At 37.0% G+C, this 24,489-nt stretch overlaps 1 protein-coding gene across 10 annotated transcripts in view; it reads left to right on the forward strand.

Moving 5' to 3' along the window:
* The window catches only part of milt (trafficking kinesin-binding protein milt), a 349,817-nt gene that overhangs the window by 47,710 nt on the left and 277,618 nt on the right, over positions 1-24,489 (forward strand). The window contains exon 1 of one of the 10 annotated variants that reach the window (XM_067121437.1): positions 20,440-20,464. The exons of 8 other annotated variants lie outside the window; for them this stretch is intronic. The gene's annotated coding sequence lies outside the window, so the exon portion shown is untranslated. Of the gene's footprint in view, positions 1-20,439; positions 20,471-24,489 lie in introns of those variants that run through there. One more of the 10 variants, XM_067121438.1, reaches the window with a different exon arrangement.

Here is a 24,489-nt window from a genome sequence, read left to right on the forward strand (position 1 = left end):
CAGCCCTCTAGCCTTGGTAGTTTTGAATTTACTTAAGGTTAAAGTTAGCTATAATCGTGCGTCTGGCCGTTGTTAAAGTTTCATAGACCGCGGCTCACACAGCATTATACCGAAACTACCGAAAGATATGTCTGTTTTGGCTGGCCTTGATTATACGCTGTACTGAAAACTCGATTGCGCTGAAGAAACTTCGTCGCCTTTTTTTTAATTTGTTACAAACAAATCTCTCGCTGAGTTTAGGAGCTGTAAGCTACATTCGTTCACCCACGTAATTATCGACGTCATTTTTTTCAGTTCAAATGAGTAAATGGTCTTTTTAAAAGTCAACTTGTTCCCTGCTTTTAGGAGATACGAGCCACTCTCCATATCAGCGTAATTATGAAAATTTGAAAGTCGATTTTCAAATAATTCTTTTTCTTATTGCAACTTAGCAGATCGTCGAATATATAAGCAATCCGTTTTCATAGTTGCCCAAGAAGTAAGTACAGTAGAAGTTTCATTGTTTTGTACATTGAGAGTAAAAAGTGGTCCAAACTTTTGCCTCCTGTTTAAGACATCCGGCCAGTGCTTGTCAAGGGGAAAAGTTGCGTTCGATGTGCAATATGCTATATTGTTGCATACTTCAGAGATGGGATTTTTATTTTGTTTGACCGTGCGAGATCTAATTTATTCAAAGAGAAAGGGAAATGTGACAAGTGAATCAAACAGGAAAGCAGTTTCCTCTCAGACATTCATGGGAGGAGCAGGGAATGGAGGCGGCTGTCTTTTTTTTTTTCCTTTCTGTCTGCGGAGCCAGAAGAGGAGGGCGGGGCGTTGACTGTCTAGAAAGGAGCTGGTGGAATGAGAGAGAGAGAGAGAGAGAGAGAGAGAGAGAGAGAGAGAGAGAGGGCGTACTGGAAATGGCGGGGGACCAGAAGAAGCGGGAGAGCGGGAGGGAGGTACACGATGTTGCTCCTGACGGACCTAAGGTGGTACATGCACCGTGTCACGTACACCTACGAATCACCTATTGCAGTCATGCTGCCTTCCACGCAGTAATTACGGGAAACTGACTCTAATGATCTCGGTGAAATGCCACGCAAAATATAATTATGGCGTAAACAAATCGAACTCGCATTGTGCTTTGATGACTTACTGTCTCATCAGTAGTAAGAGCTAAATATCACGCTATCGCGGACCAACACTTTCATTGGCTCAGGTTAGGGTTTTCTTTATCGACGACGAAATTTTATCATGTTGTTTATGAATGACAGTTTTCCTCGTGTTATCACTAGTGTTAATCCTTTGCTTATCGTCTGCCTTATGTTAATATTCAAGAAAACCAGACAGTTAGGTGCATGTTCACTCATTTAGTTTCTTGAGTGTGGTGGAATTGAATAAGATTACTGATACATAGCGTAGTTTTCCATGGACAAATCTCCATCCTAACCAAGAAACAGATTTAATCTCTCCAAACTGACATTCTCTGTTGGTCAATACGGATTACCTGCAGCGCGACTGAGCAAGTCTTCGCGTTAGTCAAGCGCGTATAATTAAGAGCAGAGGTAACGGTACATTTGCGCTGTCATTTTGATGCTGGGTAAGTCGAGTTTTGGAGTAAACATTTTAGTGTCGAGTTAATGCAGCTTCGAGGCGCTATGTGCATTGTCAGTTCACTTCCCCCTCCCCCTTCTCCCTTGTTCTTTTTTATTCGGTCGTCATTGCGATAAAGGCCAAATCAAGTGCACGCACTCAACCACTGCAGTTTGTGTGTGCGCATGCGTGTGTGTGGGGCTGCAACAGAAATTCCTTGCTGTCTCATCGTACCTTTTTTACCCTTTCCTTTTCTTCCATGCATTCATCGTTTACTTAGCGTCCGAGGGTCAGTTTAGTTCTTTGTGACGTATTTGCATAGCGGGTAATGTTGAATTCAAGGAAATGCTTTCGAAATGTAGCCAAGGATCACCATGCCTCACGTTAGAAAGGCACTTTCGTACGTGAGAGGAGGCACATGATCGAGCTAGTTACACCGAGTGGTTTGTACCGTTGTTTTATACACATCGATGCCAGGAGCCGACCTTAATGAGATGCTGTTGACATTTGGTGTTTCAAGGAGTGTTTTGGTCTCATGGGCTGATGTTATGTCTTCTCGATTTAATTTTTTACCCCCTTGAGACTCTTTTGAATATTCTTGGTTGGGGCTGAAAGATGGCTTAAGGTTCATGTTGATAACATGCAGCATGTTTTTTGAAAGGTGAAGCTATGCTTTGTCAAAAAATTTCTGTGTCTGGTTCAAGTGTTACCCCTCCGCACACTTACAGTATATACACACATATATGTATATATATATATATATATATATATATATATATATATATATATATATATATATATATGTATGTATATGTATACATGTACATGTATGGTTCAAGTGTCTCCACCCACACACACATATACACACATATATATATATATATATATATATATATATATATATATATATATATATATATATATATATATAAATGTATATGTATATATTTATACATGTACATTACATATGTATATGTACATGCATACATGTACATGTATATATTATGTATACATACATATATAAATACATGCATACTACATACATATATATATACACCTATGTATATTTAAATTACACCTTTTCTCCTTGAAGGAATAGGTTCTAAAAGTTGTGAAGATTTCGCTGTTAGATCTTGCTTGTGACGTACAAGTTTACCTCATACAAGGTACTTGGTGCAATGCTTATGTCAACAAATGTGCAATGGGATTTTAACAATTTGCCTTAAACATTCCGGCTCGCTCTGGGATCGAGTGAGGCTCTTTTCGCTGGGATCATACTTTGAGATTTTTGAAACATTTTTTCAGCTATGTTTCATGCATTGCTATTTGCCGAAGCATTTACTTGCAAGTACAGGGATTTTGTTAGTGACCTAAATTTCGTCATCGATGTGCTTTTCATATCCATGAATGGATATGGACTTTCACCACACGTACCAGTCATATGAAAGGGCAAAACCAACAGTAAATACAATCTATCATTTTCGACACTAAAATTAATCGGTTGGAAAAACATAAAAGTGAGTAAATTACGATAAAATCTAAGTTCAGTATAACATGGATTTCCTCTGTGTTATATATTGCTGAGCTGTGTTATATGTTTTTCATTATTTTCAAATTTCGTTAATCAGAATGATGATTATTGAAGTTTTTTCTATTTTATCTTACTTTTTTAGTTGAAAATTTTATGTTCTTTCCTATTCCAAACCAGAAAAAAACAATTAAAATTTAAGGAAGGAAGAAGGCTGGAGCTTACCCTAAAAGGGAGTGGTAGATGATTCTACTTCTTAAAGGGGACAAGTTAAATAAACCAGGAAACACAGACGCAGAAGGAGAATTCTAAAGCTTGGAGGCTGATCAGAGAAGCAAAAGTTAGACGATTTCCTCAAGGTAAATGTGGAAAGAGATGGTCAGGCAGGTGTAACGATTATATAATTCATCATAAAATTTCAATAATTAAGAGGATTTTCGAGACAGTACAATTAACTTTGTTTTCACCTTTTTTTTTTTTTTTTGGTTACTGAAAGTTAATGAAATTGATAATTTACCTGTAAATGAAGTGGTCTTACCGCCTTTGTGCAAAGAGCCCGTGCTGTGCTCCCAACCAGCCAACCGCATCTCGGCTTACGTGACCCACCCCAAGTAATCTACTCTGGCTGAGGCCCTTCGCCTGCCTTCAGATAACCAAAGGTCACCTGAGTTCCCATTTCCTTAAGTGCTCGGCGGGGTATTTCCCAGATTCAACCATAATAAGAGGTTTCATCGACTCTTCGTATTTCCCGGTCTGGAGTCTACTTTTCACTTGTTTCCCAATAAGTTATTTTCCCAGTATGAAGAAAAATTTCCAGAGACATCTTAAAGGATCTGCGGATCTAATTTTTGTTTCCTTTTGCAGGTAACAGTTTCATGTTTCAGATGGGTGACTGAATAGGACGGAAAAGTCTTCCATCCTTGGCTTGTCATGAAAAGGTGAATCGTATTTACATTGATACTGGTTGAATGAGACTCAGCTGTAGATGTGCAACGCAAACGTAGATATATTTAAGGAAGATGGAATAGGAAAAAACTCCGTAATGTCTATGCAAGAAAAGTATCCCGCTTCCGAATGCATTTCCTACAGTGTGCTCAAGGAAATGGAACTGAGATTTTTGCGTTTTAAGATATGTGTTATATACTGTTCTTTAAGGAAAAGGGCATTTCATTTATTTGCAAGAAACAGGAAGTTTAAATCAATGGGGGCATTCTTCTCCACATTATTATTTAATCAATTTTCATTTAATTTTTGATCTGGAAGGGAAGGTGGAAGTTTTGCATCAAGTGAAATGAATGTAAAGAATTACATGTGTATATCGGGGATCTTAGTGAATGTAAAGAGAGAGAGAGAGAGAGAGAGAGAGAGAGAGAGAGAGAGAGAGAGAGAGAGAGAGAGAGAGAGAGCAGGATTTGGCCTTCCGTGATAAGACTGCGTCACCAAGCGTCCCTGGAGCTGTAATTTTTTCCCTTCGTTATTTTTCAGGGTTATTTGCATGATGATGGGTCCGCTTTTAATCTCAAGAAGTTGAGTAACAGCGAAGGATTAAATAGAAGTCTCATATCCTTTTATTTTCGCGGCTTTCGTTTAGCCCGTACTTTTGGGATCTGTGTTTAACATTTATTTCCCTCAGTAGTATATTAGGGGCGATGAGGTGTTCAATTTGCTTGGATTGTAACGACAGGAGATTTAAGTTATAGGAGGTACTCGGCAGTTTCACACACAAACACACATAAAAATGTAGTATATAGATATATGAATATATACAATTCAGATAAAAATGAGTAATCGTTTTAACAAGATAGGCTGTCATCAAATGCATATCATATTATAGTCAACTGTAGAAAGATTTTCGTTCAAGTAAATTTCACCTACGTAGCCTCAAAAGTTTATACAATTTTGTTTGGGAAATAATGCTTCAGCAATATTGGTTCTGTTTTTGAATTAGGATTGTAATTCCAGCATAAATAGGCAATCATAGACCTTTGCATGAATCTTTCCTACCATACTCATATTGCCAATGCCTCTTTAAATAATCCTACACGCGTATCGTAGACTGCATTCAGAATAGAGGTAAATGAGATGGTAGCGGTGACGAGCTGTAGTAAAATTCATATGAATTTCAAATTAGCTGAGAGCTGGGATTGAGAAGACTCATCCAAGAACGACTGGTCTTGAATATTTGAAACTTGCGTGGACTAATGAATCAGTAGAATAAAAAAATGAATAATTAAATGAAAGGTCGTCAGTAAATTGGAGAATCAGAAGGCGAATGAAATCAAGGGCAAGATCATTTTAAAGTGCAATATTCGTTACCTGTGTTAATAAAGCTTCGTTTATTTTCTTATTTTCAGTAACTATAACACAGTTTTATAGATATAAGGAGAGTTCTCTGTCAAAGCATTGTGTTGCAATTTCAGCTTACAGTGACACAGTTAACAGTATCTCGTGGCTTGCGAGGTCCTAATGAAACCCAAACGAAAATACTTTACCTCAGTGACGCCAGAAAACCACAACTGAAAATGAACGAAGGTCGATTCATAGCATTTGAGACTACTGTGTTCAGTGCGGAAAGCCTGATATTTTCTTTATGGGCTGCTCAAAGGAGCGAGAGCCAGTGCTAGCACAAGGCCGGCTTAAACTTAGCAAAAGCAACCATTCTTTTGTAATATATGGAGATTATTTCCTGCCATTTGTGTTCCTCGTTTTGATGATCTCAACAAAACTGTTACAAGAAATTTCTTAATACAGTGTATAGAATGCTTGTATCCTGCATTCGAATAAAAAATTTAAAGGAGTATGTAAACTACAAATTGCTGGTTCATGCTATTATTTTGATTACTGCATTATGCAACATGAAATCGGATAGCCAATGCAACATTGTATAGAAACGTAGTTTTGCAGGTATCTTACATACACGAAAAGAAATAAAATGACCGTATTTCACATAAACTCTCCCCGGTAAAGCGACGAAGAAATGTCACCGATATTTCGGGATGAGGCTGCAAACTCCCATTTTATACACACACACACACACACACACACACACACACACACATATATATATATATATATATATATATATATATATATATATATATATATATATATATACAGTATATATATGTATATATTTATATATACATATATATAATATATATACATATATTATATATATATATATATATATATATATATATATATATGTATATATATATATATATATATATGTATATATATATATTATATATATATATTTATATATATATATATATATATATATATATATATATTAAGTGTATACACTTGGACATTCTATGGAAAAAAAATAATAGTAACAGAAATGGAAGATTTAAAGAATATCATACTGACACCAAGAGCGCAGTCGAATTTCAGGTTTCCATGGAAACAGCAAATCTTAAAGTAATGAATTGTTCTTTTATCCTCCTGACGACATTACGTCTGCCAAAGAGAGATGACTCGACATTTTGGTGGAGTAAAGAAAAAATAGCGCAGATGGTAAATACAAGTTGTCCATCGAGCATTTTATACAATGTCACCTGCACCATCAACTTTTGACTTTGAACGACCTTTGTATCTGCATTAGCGTGGCTGAACGGGAATTACGTTGAAAATGACCGCTAAAGGAATTCGTTGTTTATATAGGTCAAAGATACACTAATCAGTGGAAGCTGACAAAATCACCATAAGGATCAAGGTGGCAGATGAGTTATCAAAAGGAAATGGAAGCAAGATAGTATGGATGGTAGAAGAACAGAAAGGGACTTCATTTTTAGGTAACTTGGGGAATTTTGAAGATATCTAGAGGAAGGTACAGAGAGAAATGATGAGTTACAGAGATGCGTGGGACGAAGTAACATCTGACAGATGAAACGAGTTTTCAGTCACATCTTAAGGGAAGTGAAACGGAAGCATTTCGGCTGGGTGGAAGCGTTTGTGATTATGTATGCTGTTTGGAAGTTTAAAGAGGGTTACCAGGATGAGGAATGAGTAAATACGGAGATGTGCTGAAAAGATTAGTTTAAATGAAAAACGATGTTTTACTTTGACGTCTGATCGTGTAGAAAGGACGGAATAAGATCGTTTGCTTAATAACAGAAACATTGACGATCAATTCAGAGTTCTGAGGAGCAATAAACAGAAACAAAAGATTTTTAGGTGATGAGGTGACAGATGTTAGATGTAAAATACAATAACCAAGAATCATGAGAGCACACGAATGACAGAAGAGGAATAAAAGTAGATGATAGGGGTCAGATGTGCTGACGATGAGGTCTTCTGCAGTTTTATCTTCATGGGTGCTCATCCTTGAACAAACAGTGGTAATGATTTGCTATCTTATTAGTTTTCTGTAAAAGAAATCTATTGAGATGGCTTTGTCTGTCCGTCCGCGATCTTTCTGTCCGCCCTCAGATCTTAAAAACAACTGAGGCTCGAGGGCTAAATTGGTATGTTGATCATCCACCCTCCATTCATCTAACATAACAAATTCAAGCCCTCTAGCCTTAGTAGTTTTGATTTTAGTTAAGGTTAAAGTTAGCCATGATCGTGCGTCTGGCACCGCTATGGGTGCCAACAACTCAGGCCGCCACCGGGCCGTGGCTGAAAGTTTCATGGGCCGCGGCTGAGAGTTTCATAGGCCGTGGTTGAGAGTTTCATACAGCATTATGCACTGTACAGAAAACTCGATTGCGCCGAAGACGCTTCGACACATTTTTTAAGTTGTTTTTGTATTGGAGCCACCCTTTCTCAGGGGAATGCACTTATGTGTGGGGAAAGACACTCTTAATAATTTTACTGATGATAATTATTCGTCACCATATAAATTTTGCAATATTAGAATGAGTTTTAAGTTTCTATGAATGACTTTCAATTAGAAAAATACAATAGTTTAACGCTAGAAAATTTATATACCTGCCGGTTTCATTTCTCATAATAACACGTATTATTTAAGGTTATACCAATTGTTAACTGGCCTCTGTAATTCTAAGTCCAGACTACGATAGAAACAGAATGCATTCCTGCATACATGGCATTCAGATTTTATAGAGATTTGATTCAATATGGGCGGTTTACTATATACTAGGAATACTAAATGAAACGGGATCTGCGTGGGAAGCCCAGTCTGGTTAGGTGTGTCCAAGTGACTAGTTCCCAACCAGATATGGAAGCTTAAGTTAGATTAGATGAGGACAGTCTGTGATGCTTCCCAAAATGCTGTCACTCCAACATATTGGAATCAGTTTATCAAGATTTTTTTCATTTGTTCCGCTCAAACTGGATGAAATTGGACATTGCAAATGGCAACTTGAATAGATGAACTTGTCTCTTGTGCTTCAGGAAATTCATTAGTAAGTTGCTTGTGGGATGAATGACAGGTTTTCCAGTATTCTGATTTGTTTGTTTGGTGATTTACTGTATTCCTTTATTTTACGCGTCCTTATTTAGATGAAGCATACGAAATGGAAGTTAGGAGCAATTTTAGAACAGGATAATTTTTCAGTTTGCGCACGGATTTTTTTTTTTTACATTTGATGAGAAATTTTGATAAGTTTAAGCAGCAAAAAGTTGTCTGTCGTTCCTGTAACTCAGTCTTGATTTGGTATGCATGCAGCCTTCTCATGCTCCTCACTTTAAATAGAAACAGAGAACTAATATATAAAAAAAACACTGACCTGACCACCTTTTCAAGAAACCTGACTCCAACAACTTGATCGTTCCCGCATTTATTGTCATGTATTTAGTAATAATTGCCGTTTAAGTCTTCATATGGCACATGAAAGTTACAACCTCGCACTGTGTTTGTGTGGAGGTATTTTTAGCTTGCAACCCCAATGCTTATCATTGTTTAAATGTCAAAGCTATGTTCAAGTTTTCTCTTCGGTGGTGCTGCAGACTCTGGTCTTCTGTTCTGAATGCTATTCTAGGTAACCATTTAGCATCTCAGTAGCCCGAAAGGTCAGAGTAATGCTTTTGGGAAATTGCTTTTAGTTCTAAAGTGTTGTAATGGAGCAATTACTTAACTTGTGACATAGCCCTTAGGTAATTACTTTTGATGTATTATTTTATGCTATGCATAGGTAGGTAGTTTGTTTTTTAGATAATGGTGTATGGTAATTACTTTCGTTTATGAAATGCTGTTGTTTGCTTAGCTACTTTGGTTCTAAAATTGTGTTGTTTTTTATATTTGCTTTTGTTTTGAGATGTTGCATTTACTTAACGACTTTTATTTTTTTTTAGATAATGTGTAGGTTATCACTTTTGTCTGAAATATCGCTCTTAGGTATTACTTTTGTTTTGAAATATTGTGCTCAGGCAGTTAGCTTTTTTCTTCGCAATTTAGTGATTAGGCAATAATTATTTTTTAAGGAATCGTGTTTTTGCCCGTAAGTTTTATTTTCAGAATACTGTATTTAAGTATTAACATTTATTTATGAATTGTTTTTATGTAGAATTACGGCATATACGCCATGTGTATATCTCTGGTTCATTAATGTCTGAAGGATACTGAATAATCAGGTTACCTGTTTTTTATGACTGGCTAAGTACTGTACCTACACGATGACAAATGTCAAGTCAAGTTTTCCCAAATAAAAACTCGGGATGCGAGTTTAAAACTGGAGGTAACTAACTCTATTAGGAGAGTGTCTGGTGTGTTACCTGCTAGTGGCTTTTTCCAGCCGGGTGATGGTTCGACTTCTAATGCCCAGCTCACAAGGAAAATCTCTCTCTCTCTCTCTCTCGTTGTTTTAATTAAGAAACTAGGCCACTGCAACTGCATTGCCCGTTTATGGTGCATGTGCTTAAATAGCTTGCAAAGTAGACGTCGAAGGTTTTATTATTCATACAAAACCTTGGACATCCGTGGGCCGGTCATGGGCTACCGTAGCGACTCGTTTTCCGAAAATACTCGCCGCCCGGAGGGAAGCCTCTTGTGGAGGAAAAAGAGTGAGATGTATAAGCTATACTTGCATGCAAGCAGAATTTTATTTTTGGCACGCATGGCGCCTACGCGGTAAGCGGTCACATTTCAAGAAACTTAAAGCCTTTACTTCAGTAAGGAAAGAAAACAAAATGAAATTTGGATAGTTCATTGATTTTTCTTACTATGTATTTTTACAAAAAAGTACATTTGCTAATGTTTACTTAATGCTTAGAAATTGAGAAACCGACAAGACTTTTTATCCCGTATATTTCATTTCTCCCGTGCTTTCAATCTCACAGTAATCATACACACACACACACTCACACACACACACATATATATATATATGTATGTATATATATATATATGTATATTATATATATATATATATATATATATATATACATACATATACATATACACACACACAAAAGTATTAATCCAGAAATATGATTTAACACCAGATTCTGTATACCTCGGAAATAGCATATACCCACCCAAGTGGAATTGTAATTGATAAGAGCATCTGCCCAAGCCAGGATTTGAACCAGGTTCGAACCTGGCCAGGGTAGATGCGCTTATGAATAATTCCCCGTGGGTGTAAGTTATTCCCAAATAGAGTGAAGTCGATTTTTAAATAATGTTTATGGCATAATAATTTTGAATATATAATATATATATATATTGTATATACATATATATATATATATATATATATATATATATATATATATATATATATATATATATATATATATATATATATGTATATGTGTATGTGTGTGTGTGTGTGTGTGCATCTATATATGTATATATGTATTTATATATATATATATATATATATGTATATATATATATATATATATATATATATATATATATATATATATATATATAGATAGATAGATGGAGAGATACATAGAGAGATATATAGATATATACATACACAGTTACAGATTGGTCTCGGCTCATCCACCAGTCCACCCAGCTTTAAATCGTAGACTGAGGTCAAGAATATATTTGTGGGACTAGCATCCTCATCCTTAAAAGATGCCGGGAAACCGGAAGGATGCACCCTTCTGGCGCCGTCTCCTTCAAGGAATATAGTAGGAAAAAATACTGTGCACACCCACACCCACACCCACGCACAATATATATACAAAGAGGTGTATATACGTATATGTATAAATGTGTGCATGTGTGTGTGTGTCATATATATATATATATATATATATATATATATATATATATATATATATATATATATATATATATATATATATATATATATATATATATATAGCATTTATTAACACAACTGTTAGTTTCTTTAAAGATCTGACATCACGTTGCTAAAATATCGTTACGTTCTACTCTACTCTCTGTTCTGTAGGTAAAAAAAAGATTTTCCTACCTCCTGCGTGTCTGACCTTTTCGTGTATTTTCCACACTCTCTTTTCCTCTCTCTCTCTCTCTCTCTCTCTCTCCCTGTGCCCTTTGGTGTCGTCTTTGAAACATCATCTCGACCTCTAATTCTTCTTTTATTCGGCGCCCCAGTTTTCTGCCTTTGGTCAGCGGTCTCTGGGAACTCTGGAACGATGCTTTTCGTCACGTAAGCATCTCTTTCACTTTAGGCAGGGTCAATGATCTCGTCTGGAGGCGTTATTCTTGTTGCTGTCTGTCTATATGAGTTTCCCATGATGGCAGTCGGATGGTAGTTTGTTGCTGTTCTTTCTTTTTTGTTTTATCGTATTCTTTGAAAAATATTAGGAGGTATTGCATGAAGCGTGGGTGTTGAAAAATTTAAAGTCTTTAAAAAATAACCTTTGGGATGCTCTCGTTTTCATACAGAAAGACACTGACGACTTTATAATGCTTTCAGTGCATGGGGACGTTTGTTATGACTGCATACAAATCAGTAAGTTCTCCAGATTAACATTTATTTTGCTTTCAGGTCATCAGCATATGTATTTTCGTTGCGTTTTCGGCAGTGTCTCACACTTTTGCTCTCGTTTTTTTCTTTTGGTGAAACTAGACTGAAGACAGACGAAGAGTTAGAAATGGAATCCTGTTAGAATCGCATAAAATTGACAAGTTTTTTTTTTTGCCAGAAATTGGCTTTGTGTCCCAAGATAGTCACTGGCACTCCAGACCAGTAGACAGGGGCTAGACCTCGTTTCCAGAAATGTGGAATACGCACTGGATAACACTTCCTGTGTAAACGGAAAAATTCTGGACTTTTTTTTTTTGTGCACGGAAGAACTTACGGATTTTGATAATGAGCGTTAGGCATATACAACGGGAATGATTGAGAGAAATGCTGAGATAAAATGTAAGACTGATGCAGTCATCTGTTAAGTACACTCTAAAAAAAAAAAAAAAAAAAAGTGAGGTGATGTGTCCACACAATGCGGCCTTTTTTGTTTGATTTTAACAATCCCTTTTTCTGAAGTTAATTTTAAGTTCGTTTTATTTTTGCGTGATTGTAGATTCAAGTCTTTTATTAGTGCAAAAGTCCTTAATTATGGTAAATTTTAGCTGCTTTATGTAGACGGAAGGATTTTATGTAGTGGTTTGCCCCAAAAAATGTTAAACCATTTTTTTTTTAATGGCCGGCAACTATGGATGCCAATTGCACCTTTTCTGGAGGCTGATTCATAAGAGATTATGATAATAATAATGTCATGCAAAGAACAATCACATTCTGACAACCGCAGGAGACGAAACGACCTCTCTTGTATAGTTTCTTGAGGTATTATACATATTTAAAAAAACGACAAAAGAAGTCTTTTTGATTCCTGAAAAAGATTAATAATTACCAGATACCGGCCACTAACGATTATTTGTCAGTCAAGAGTGAAAGCTTATTGTAAGAATCTTGCTAAATTCAAGTACCAATTTGACGCAGTCTTTTTTATGAAAAAATATTGTGAGGGAAATTCCTCCCAAGAAGGCCTGATCCTGGAAAGGGGACCACACATGTCTGAGTGTGCCTACCACTTAAACTTGCTCCTATGCCAAACACTCCGAGTTGGTATTTTTAGTGAGTCTAGACTTATCATGTTTAATGTTCCACAGGAAAGTGTTCTTGGACCCTTAGTCTAACCAGCAGCATGACTCAGACCTTACAAAACCAGTGTGTAGATTATACAGTCCCCTTTGCAAATCGGCGTTAATTCAAAATAAAGTGGTTGCTAGCTTTAGTACAGGCATGGAACGCACCTGCAAGTGGCTAGCCAGGCATGGAACGCACCTGCAAGTGGCTAGTCACTTGAAGAGTAAATCAGAATTCAGCAAAACTTTGTCTATTGAGAGAACTGGCGGTTAGATAATTCTAAATATTTTACAAAATACTGGGTGTTAAATGGCTGGTTCTAAATGGTTGGCAGTACTTAGAAATGAGGGATTCTTATGTAGTAAAATGACGGATGCTATAAGGATTTGAATGTTTGAAAATACTGGGCGTTGCTTTCAACTTCAGGATTTCTCTTCATCACTTCAAACATTATTTAATACCGCTAGAAAATTGTGTTTGCTAAACTGCGTAGACAGAGATATGACTTGTTTGGACGTTTGCAACCACTTGTAGACAAAATTGAAGGAAGTGGGACTTTCCTTTTTCGTAATACTGATAATGTACATTTGGACCATGATTGAAAGATATAACCTGTTCAGCCATCTCATATAAAATATGCTGTAATAGACAGCTTTTGCCAGTGCCGTTTTACGCCTAGAATATGGAATTAGTGCGTGCTATTTGCTTTGCAGCGTTACAGCTTGAAATGACGCGGTGTCACGCTAAGCTGTGTTATGAAGGCTGAAGCATCACTATTTTTCAGGTGCATATGTGAAGTTTCCAAACCACTGCATATATGTACAGTACATTAATGTGCTCATACTGTCAAAATGGATGATAATAAAAGAGAGTTGAGACGGCACGTCCTGAGCCTAACGACGTTACGTACCATCGAGAAACTCAGAACAGTTTACTTTTCTTTTTCTTATTATTGTACACAGGGGTCAGTGATGATAGGGACTGATCCCAGGGCAGGACGAAGGTAAGTCAAAACTGAGAGCTATTACTCGCAATCTAGCGTTGTTACGCAGTGGAAAAAACAGATGATTTCAGATTGAGTTTTGTTGTCTAAAGATAGTCATTTGTTGTTGATTGGTTTGCTTTCGATGATCTGCATCTGTCTCTTACCTTATCGCGATATTTTTCTCCTCATTTACGTGAGGGGCTTGTGTTTTTTGAAGCTTCGTTAGGAAGTTAATGGTCTTCATGACTTGAGCTCACATAGTAAAAATAAAAATAAATGTATTTTTCTAATTTAAAATGTTTTTAATGTGCATAGGACTATTCGTCATGTGACAAAGTGCAGAACAAAGCAGAACTTTGCTTTGTTCATGTAATTCAGATAAGCATTATCTTCTACATGCGATGATACTTAGCGCCCTTGTACAGTACAGTGGGTCTCATTGTTTTTGAGCCTCGCAGAGTTTTGTCGGATTTCGAAGTGAATTTCACTTTCAAGGTCTTAGTTACCGAATGGACTTCATACTTGACTTGAATTTTTTCGCAGTGTCATATTTATAAATACTCTCTCATTAATATTAATTAATCTTCATATATACTGACGCGGGCCGAAGTAAACTAATCATGAAATTTGTGATACAGAAATGCATTTTGCAGTGGGAAAATCTCACTACATCAGATGAACCATATATTTTTTAATATTTCCCAACGGTAGTATTTGTTGTCATTTTCCTTTATAATTGTTTGTCCTTCTATTTTATTTCATGGTGCTTTGCGTAGGTCTGATTTAGTTTTTGTAGTGAGATGTATAGTTTCATTACTCTCCATTTATAAGCCTGGTTGATTTAAGGAAACTGGAATAAACGTAGTGGAATGGCCTGTTGTTATTAAACTCCACTGTGCAATGGCTGGCCTTTAATGTTCATTTTTGATCTTAGCGAAAGTGTTTTCTAGCTTCATGGTTTCATATACGCCTTTGTGGCCATATTCTATTAAAAATCCTTTCTTATGCTTTATACATACTTCCTTGGATGTTGCTCTGAGGAACGGTTGCACAAACCTTTTCTTAGTATTAGGCTTCATTCCCTAAGTGTTCGCCAGTCCTTCCCTTTCATTTAAAAGCTTCGGAATTTTTTTTTTTCAGTCCTGTTATCTCATTTTTCAAGATGTCATCACCGGAGGTGAAGAGCTCTTACATCCGGACGTTGCTGATGTCGTAAAAATTAGAAAAAAGTCTGCCCTCGAATTTTAGCTTGCTGGGTTTTGCCACGGGTTATAATCATCATCTTGCCAAAACCTTGGTGTGTTGCTGAGAGAGAGAGAGAGAGAGAGAGAGAGAGAGAGAGAGAGAGAGAGAGAGAGAGAGAGAGAGAGAGAGAGAATTTCGTCTTAAAGATGAAGCTCTCGTGCATAGTGCACAGGTCAATATGTCTTCGGCAAAAGTCCAATTTTATCCTGATATATTGTTTGGCAGAGTAGGGCGCATTTGAGAGAGAGAGAGAGAGAGAGAGAGAGAGAGAGAGAGAGAGAGAGAGAGAGAGAGAGAGAGAGAGAGAGTAGGAGATGGTTTATGAAATTGGTACGAATGCTGGATTTTCGGCATTTTAGGAAAGCGGAGCGATAAAGCCTACGAAATTTTTCGTAAATTTTATTTTGTTGCGCTGCACTGAAAATAACAGATTGCTGTAGCTCATTGCAACGTTGTTTCATAATGTTCAGTATCGAGGCAGTGTATTTTTAAGATTATATTGATAACACGATACGAGAGCAGCCTATAGTATTTCCAGACAAAACTCCCTGAGTAAATACTTCCTCTGGAGTGTGGTCTTACTCTGTTGAAGTCTCAGGATGACGCATTTCCACTTTTGGACTACTTGGTGAATGTGTGTCACGAACACTGACTATTGCAGTGGCAGCACTTTTAGCTCCCAACCGAGGCACCTAGAGCGTGTTCCACGGGCTGGAAAAGGAACGGTAATGGGCGTATTTCCTTCAAATCGAGATGATCTCATGACCGCAGCGGTGAATTATGTACCAGGATATCAGTCAGCTTCTGTAGGTCAAGTCTGAAAAAAGAAGAGAGAAGAGAATAAGCGAAGTGATGATCAGTACTACTCGATTTCCTTATAATTTTAGTTTCCGCTGTAGTTTTTTGAAAATACAGAGAAGAAATTATTTTTTTATATATATATATTTTCTTGTGCCAGCTTGGAGCCCATGACCTGGAAGAAATGCTCTCCGCGCCTACCTAATAGGCCACCACGAGGAGGTATACAGTCATAATATACTATTTGAAAAGGGAGGACCACCTGAAGTAATCCTTACCCCACTGGGGCGAAACCATTCAAAAGACATCATGGAGGTTGTTTTCTTGTAAATAATAATGTCAAATTAAAACTTAAGTATTCTTTAAATTATGTGACCTGGGCTCCCCCATTGTTGTGTATGATTTTCTACCTAAGTCATTCTTGCGTCAAGTCGTTTCTTCTTTCTACGAAGAAAAAGGGATAATGATTGTAAGGCTTCCGAACCTGATGTCAGAGTAAGAGAGATAATAAGGTATTAGAGACCCCTACTCTAGTCATGTGATGTATTCTGGATTGTATAATATGGATTGTGTAATAGGGAATGGTCGGGGTAACATTAGAAGGCAGTATTTTTAACATGTGAAGGTAACATTTTATGATCTGATATAGATGGCTATAATAACGTTATGCATGGATGAATAAATTTATAGTTAACTCCGGTAGGAGGCAAACAATTCTCACACTTGCGTTAAAAATGCATGGGTTCTGTCATGCGATTCGAAATATAATGATAAAATTACTTTATTATGTTCACAAGTACTAACCCACAAATTATTGACCAGTCCCTCTTTAAGACAGGTATTTTCATTTTTTATTTCCACTCATGATATTTTTCATTAATAATTCTGTTGGCTACCAAACCGTCAGTACCCCTCCTTGAATACATGGCCTTGTCAGCATCATCAGTTTGTTCGTCCAAAAATTCCCTTTTATCTTTGTTTTTCGTGATCTTAATTTAACTTCGCTATTCAGGCTTTAGTATTTAGCACGTTCTACTTAGCTTTCATTATCTCCTCCCTGAAATTTGACCTCGTGTCACTTTTGCTTTTGTCTGTTCTTTGCTGTATTCCAGGTCTCATCCAAGGTGTCCTTTTTGTTACCCCATATCTCAGTACTACTTTTCTAGTTGAGTGATTTTCATTCCTGATGTTATATATATATATATATATATATATATATATATATATATATATACGAACAACACATCGTCCTCTGACACTTGTTTCTCTCTCAAATCTTCTCTAACTACATCCATCCACCTTCGCTTTGGTCTTCCTCTTCCTCTCCCACCAGGCACCTCTATCTGCATCACTCTCCTCCCTACATATGTCTCATCCCTTCTCATCACATGGCCATACCACTGCACTCTTCTTTCCTGGGCCTTCTTTGGTAGTTCTGCGACTTTAGCAGTTCCTCTTATTCTTTCATTTTTGATCCTGTCCATTTTTGTTACTCCACACATCCACCTGAGCAAATTTTTCATCCAATTTCTTCTCTTGCATTCTCTTTACCGGCCATGTTTCTGCTCCATGCATCAAAGCTGGTCTCACTGCTGCCTTTTACACTCTTCCTTTAGCCTTTATATTGATTCTGCGGTCGCACAAGACGCCTGACAACCTTTCTCCAATTTTTCCATTCAACCTCCACTGTGTGTGTTATTTCTACATTTAAATTTCCATCGTCAGCCACTGTTGAACCAAGATACTTGCATTTTCCTACTCTGTTCAACCGCACTAATCTCAGAGCCTTGATCTTCATTAAAATTTAGGTATTCAGTCTTGTTCCTACTCATCTTTAAACCTCTGTCTTCCAGTACCTTCCTCCATTGCTCTAGTTTTGACTCTACTACCCCTCTGTTGGTGCTGCATAACACGATGTCATCATCAACAACATGAGATAACAAATCCATTATTAGGCCAAAAAGATATGGACTTACAGCAGATCCCTGATGTAAACCAATTCTTACTGTTATCCAGTCAGTTAGCCCAACACTGATTCTAACCTGCGTTTTTGCTCCTTCATACATATCTTAGACCAACCTCACATACTTCTCCGACGTTACCTTTACTCGCATGCACCTCCAAACCTCTTGGCGTGGTACTCTATCGTATGCCTTTTCCAGATCTATAAATACTATGTGCAGTCCTTTCTGCTTTTTCCGGTGTTTTTCCATCATCTGTCGGAGGGCAAACACTGCATCTGTCGTTCCTCTTCCTGGCATGAAACCAAACTGCTCTTCACCTACAAATGTTTCTTCTCTAATTCTTTGATCTATTATTCTTTCCCAGATTTTCGTGGTGTGAGGCGTTATCATTATTCCTCTGTAGTTTGCACAATCCTGGATGTCACCCTTCTCTTGATAGATAGGCACAATAGAGCTTTCTCTCCATTCTTTTGGTATCTTCTCGTGACTGTATCTTTTCTTTTCTAGGCCCACACCATGTCTATTCCTTCTCCTCCCAGGCTCTTCCACACCTCTGCGGGAATTCCATCCGGTCTATTGCTGTACCATTTTTCATCTTCTTTAGTGCCTTCTTTACTCCCTTCCTGCTCATAGTATGTGTCATACCAAGGTTCTGGAATCCATCTTCAAAGAATTTTCCTTGATTTTCTTCATTTAACAGGTGTTCATAATATTCTTTCCACCTCTTCGTTATCTGATCCTCGTTGCATAAAATCACTCCAATCCCATCCTTAACCTGTTTTATATGGGAGTAGTCTTTGGTGTTCTTGTCCCTCGACTTTGCAATTCTGTGAATTTTTCTCTCCCCCTCAGGTGTTGCCAGCTCTTCGTACATGTCATCTAATGCTCTTGCCTTTTCTTGTGCAACTGCCTTCTTTACTTGTTTCTCATGTCTTTGGTACCTCTCCTTACCCTCTTGCTGTCCATACTTTTCCCAGATCTTTTTTGCATCTTTTTTGGCTTTCACCACATCCTTCACTCCATCATTTCACCACCAGGTTTCCTTGTCGTCAGGATGTTTCTTTCCAGATGTCTTTCCCACCACCTCTCCACCCACTCTCTTTTATCAGTTGTGATTCCACCATTCTTGCACTCCCTCTAGCAATCTAACTTCCCTCAATGCTCTCTCCTTAAATTCCTGCCTCGCTTTCTCCTCTTGTGTCAGCTTCCACCACTTGATTGTTGATGGGACACGTGCAGGCCCTACCTTTTACTGTTCTTTACTTCCAAGTCCATTACCACCACCCTGTGCTGTGCTGCCACACATTCTCCGTTTAGAATTTAAAATTTCTCACCTCTCTCAGATGTGATCAAGAGAAGTCAGTTTGACTTTCCTTGCTCCACTCTTGTATGTGATGTACTGGTTTTCTTTCTTTTCAAACCGGGTGTTGACAATAGCCAAAACAAATAACACTGCGCAGTCCACAATTCTCTCTCCCTCGTCATTTCTCTCTGCAACTCCCCAGCCACCATGCACCCTCTCAATACCCTCTCTGGTCATATATATATATATATATATATATATATATATATATATATATATATATATATATATATATATATATATATATATATATAATATTTGTACAGCAGTTCAACATTAGTTACGTAATTTTTATCATTGGTTTCGCCTTATATAGTGTTCAAGATTGTTTTGCTGTTTTTTAAATTGCCACTAATATTTATTATTTTTATTTTTCAATCTGGAAATGTTGTCATCTTCAGATTATCCGATTTCTTACAATTTTTACTTGCTGTAAAGACCTTTTGCCTTGTGTCGTATTGTGTCGGCTTTCTTATTTCTTTAATCATTTTCCAGAAAATTTTGTAATATTTTAATATATATGTATATATATAAAAATCTGTGTATACTGTATATATACATATATATACATATATATATACATTATATATATATATATATATACATATATATTCTATTTCCAAGATAATTTCTTGGATAAACCTACAAACTAAATTTCTTGGATAAACCTACAAACTAGGTAAAATATAATATTGTGCATTTATTCCTGTTCTTTATTTACAGGAGTATTTGCTTTACAAGCACTCATGCACACACATGTAAATATATCTATCTATCTATCTATCTAGCTATCTATCTCTATATATATATTATATATTATAATGTGCATGTGTGTGTTTGTGCGTGTGTGTATGCGCGCGCGCGCGCATGGTGATGTATTGTTATTATTCGTTGAAGCAAATACAATCGCTGGCAACTTAGAGTAGGTGATCAACTAGTGATAACGCAACAGTAGAAACGGTGGACGCCGAAGTCCTCTCACATTGGGATCGGGTGTTCCTGTGAACGGTTGTTGTAACTTTCGGTCTCCTCGTGCAAATTAATTATCTCTCCATTAATCCGTGGATTTGGCTGTGTGAACTTCTGAAGAATACACTTTTTTAGTGTAAAAGTCGTGGAGAATTGTGTGACATTGGAGAGTTGAACTGAATTATTTTCTAAACTTTCCTAGCGTAAGGTCTGGAAAGATACCGTGAATTATTTAGGAACAGAACTTGAAATAATCATTTGTTAAACTTGCCTCAGTGTAAATTTTCTGACAAGACGACGCGGATTGTTGAAAAATCGAACTTCGATGTATTTTTTAAAAGTTTTATGTGCAGATGAATTTTTCAAACTTTTACAGTGTGAAAAAAAAGTCTGGAGTGATATCGTGAATCTTGAAAAAAAAAAAATTAATTTGAAACATTCCCAGTATGGAAAGTTTTGAAGGATGACATGAACCGTCGACGAATGTAATTTAGAATCAATTATAAAACTTTCCGTGTCAAATGGAGTGTACAGGTAGCGAGTGCCACAACGTCAAACGAAATAAGCTAGTATTTTCATATTAGCTGGCAAGAACTTGATTATGTTTCCGGACTCTGCAGTTTTGACAACCCTGGAAGACTAGCTTTGATCGAATCATAATGATTTATTTATTATTTTTAAACGTGTATTATTCAACACTGTGAAATTAGCACCTCTGTCACCTTTCACGTATGCTTTTAACTTATTTTTAAATGAAACTGCATCAGTTTCCCGTTACGTCTTCACAAATTACGTGGGATATTGGAAAAGAGAATGACTTAAGTGTCAAGGTTTTTTTTTCAACTACTTGAATGCTATAATCCACCAAACAATTCACCTTTCCTCTTACTCTCTTTTCTTTGTGATTAATACTCTCTGTCTTCACTCGCTCAGACGTGTTGCCATTTTACCCTGTGCTGGGTTTCTGTTTGTGATTATTACTTTGTCTCTCTCTCTCTCTCTCTCTCTCTCTCTCTCTCTCTCTCTCTCTCTCTCTCTCTCTCTCTCTCTCTTCTGGTTATAGCATTGCAAAATTCTTTATTAGTTATCACTTTTACCAGCTATGTTTCTGTTTGCTCTGTCATTTTGTAATCATATTGTTTGTTTAATGCATTTGACGTGAACCGTACAGGTTTATGCAGTTGCCTCTCTCTCTCTCTCTCTCTCTCTCTCTCTCTCTCTCTCTCTCTCTCTCTCACACACACACACACTTGATTTTAGCAGAGCAAAATGCTTTAATTAACTATCTTTTACAAGCTCTCTTTCTTTCTACTAGCTCAGCTATTTTGTAAATATATTATTTTTTTGTTTTTCGTGATCATCACATTTAACGTGTATCGTACAGGTAATGCAAGACTCTCTCTCTCTCTCTCTCTCTCTCTCTCTCTCTCTCTCTCTCTCTCGTAAATATTTACACTAATTTTCAAGGTCAGTTTTATATATCTACTTTTGTATTTTGTACATGAACATGCATATAGTATTTTCCAAAGCTAGCAATCACCATAGGTCATTTTTCATACGCCTGAGCGACATTAAGCCAAGTCTACTTTTTCCGATATTTTGGGGGTTCCGGGTAATCATGGAGCAGAGATATTCCATGTGTGCTTTTTTCAGATTACCAGTTCATGACGCGGTTACACGCAGTTCTCCAATTTTTATTTTTTCTATAAAGATTCAAAAAGAAGAACCAAGAATTCATGTTCTAATGTTAATATTAGTATCTGCCTCATCTTTTCTTCGCTCTAACGTGCTCAGATATTATTGTTCGTCTGGCTGGAGATGAATATCCTATCTCTGTCGCTTCTGTCAAGCGGGTTTTTACACGTTCGCTCGTTTGCTTCAGACATGTTCATAAGAATTTCAGACTACCTGTCCTTCTTATTGCGGACTGGCACGCATAACCAAACTAGCACATATTATGTTTATTTACTACCACAAGTTTCACGATGCCGATTGATTTTGGAACTATCATTCAGTATTGTTTAATTTTAAATAAAAAATTTTTCTTGTAAGTCAGTCGACAAAAGCGATTATATGTAATATTATATATTAACAACATTTATGATTGATTATGGCATTTTACCTGTGATATGCGGTTGCTGCTTGAAGGATTCTATTTGTTCAACCTACATTTGCGTATTTGATTCGTCATTGCAAGAACATAGATTAGTATTGCCAAGAGTTTCCCACTTTCACATACCAAATAACGTGCTTGTACCGAGGACTGTTCAAATAAGATAATCACCTTTTTAATGCATTGTGACAGCCGCCTTTGAATTACTTTTTATGACTTGTCGCTTACAGATTTTGTGAAGTTTTTTTGCCAAGTAGTTCTTCCGTTCATTCATGAAAGTGAATTAAAAAGTTAAGGCTTTTGCGTACCGGTGCTGTCCCCCTCCTCGTAATTCCGAAACATAGGTCTTCCCTCTGTTCCCAGAGCGCTCGAATATTTGGGGCTGTCTCGCAACGTATATAGAAAGGTCAGCCTTTGTTTTCCTACCCGAATGATGCTGCGAAATTTTTGTGTTTGTCATTTCTTAGAATTCAAAGGATTTTGATATTTTCCTTTATATAATTTAGTAAGTCAAACTCCCTCCGTATCATCAGTGAGTTTCTTATCCATTTTTTTCTTTACTATTGTTGATGGAGCTACTTGTGCCCCGTTTCTCGTCTGTCTGTCTCTCTTGATGTACTACAGGTCTCTCTCTCTCTCTCTCTCTCTCTCTCTCTCTCTCTCTCTCTCTCTCTCTCTCTCTCTCTCTCTCTCTCTCCTTCTTCTTCTTATATAATTAAGTGTAGTCTGTGTTCGTCCTTTCTCTCTAACAAAATCCTGCGTGTTGTATACCCAGAGTTTTATTCGGCGTTACCGTAGAAAATAAAGGACACACGCACTTTTTATTGCTTATTAAAATGCTGATCGCTGTGAAATGGATGTTTTGCGCTCCATTTTAACTTTTCCTTAAGCTCCTTACTTTCTTTTCCCTCTATGCCAGCCACATCTGTGTAAAAACGGAAATAGTACCATGAGTCTCATTTCCGGTTTTTGTAGCATTATATGTCGATGACCACGTGATAGCGTCGTTGCAAGAACAAAGTAGTGGTTGCTCTTAGATTTTTCCTTGATTTCGGGTTATATAATGTGGAAAATGTTAATGGTTCCGAATCCTGTAAAAAGGAGAGTGTGTCACACAGCTTGCCATGGAAAAAAGCCTGAGAAATATGAAAGGTTGGAAAGTTGCGTAGACTGATAAAAAGAATAACCTAATTCACACATGGGCACGCACATCCCCCCCCACACACTCATGCGCGCGCACACACTTACACACATATATATATGTGTGTGTGTGTGTGTATGTGTTTATAATGGTAAGTTGAAGGGAATTAGAATATTTTCTTACAATACTGAAAATACGTTATTACGAAAGGCGGAAGAAACCAGCGTAAATGTATGTACATAAGTCCATGAAAACTCGCCGGCTGAGGAGACACCATCGGGGTATAAGGAGATTAAATAAGGAAACGAGAAAGCTGTTAAGGTCAGCACTGAGAAGAAAATGGCATATGATAATTTTGGCATGGTAAAATGTCCAAAATTTGAACCCAGGCATTCTTATACGTATTTGAATTGATAGAAAAGGTTAATCTACGAATACATTTATTCTTCCACTACAAGTTTGGAAAGGAAGACTTTGAAGTGGAGAGTAGGAACGCTAACACGGGATTCCTAAAACTGCAAAGTGGCAATTTTTTCTCTGGAAATCTCTCTGTGTCAGCAGCCTCGGAATAAACTTAGTTTGGATCTCTCTCTCTCTCTCTCTCTCTCTCTCTCTCTCTCTCTCTCTCTCTCTCTCTCTCTCTCTCTCTCTCTGTGGGTTTTAAAGAAAGATCTTAGACTTGATAATGAAAGTAATTTCTACATCGAACAACCGGAAAGGTTCTGTGAAGTGACACTTATTGATGTCGCAAATGCTGCCACGTATGATTCTGATGCCGTTACTTTTATCATTATTTTTTAAGGATGTTCT

The sequence above is a fragment of the Macrobrachium rosenbergii genome, chromosome 19 (assembly GCF_040412425.1).
Source record: "Macrobrachium rosenbergii isolate ZJJX-2024 chromosome 19, ASM4041242v1, whole genome shotgun sequence".
NCBI classification, from domain to species: Eukaryota; Metazoa; Arthropoda; class Malacostraca; order Decapoda; family Palaemonidae; genus Macrobrachium; species Macrobrachium rosenbergii.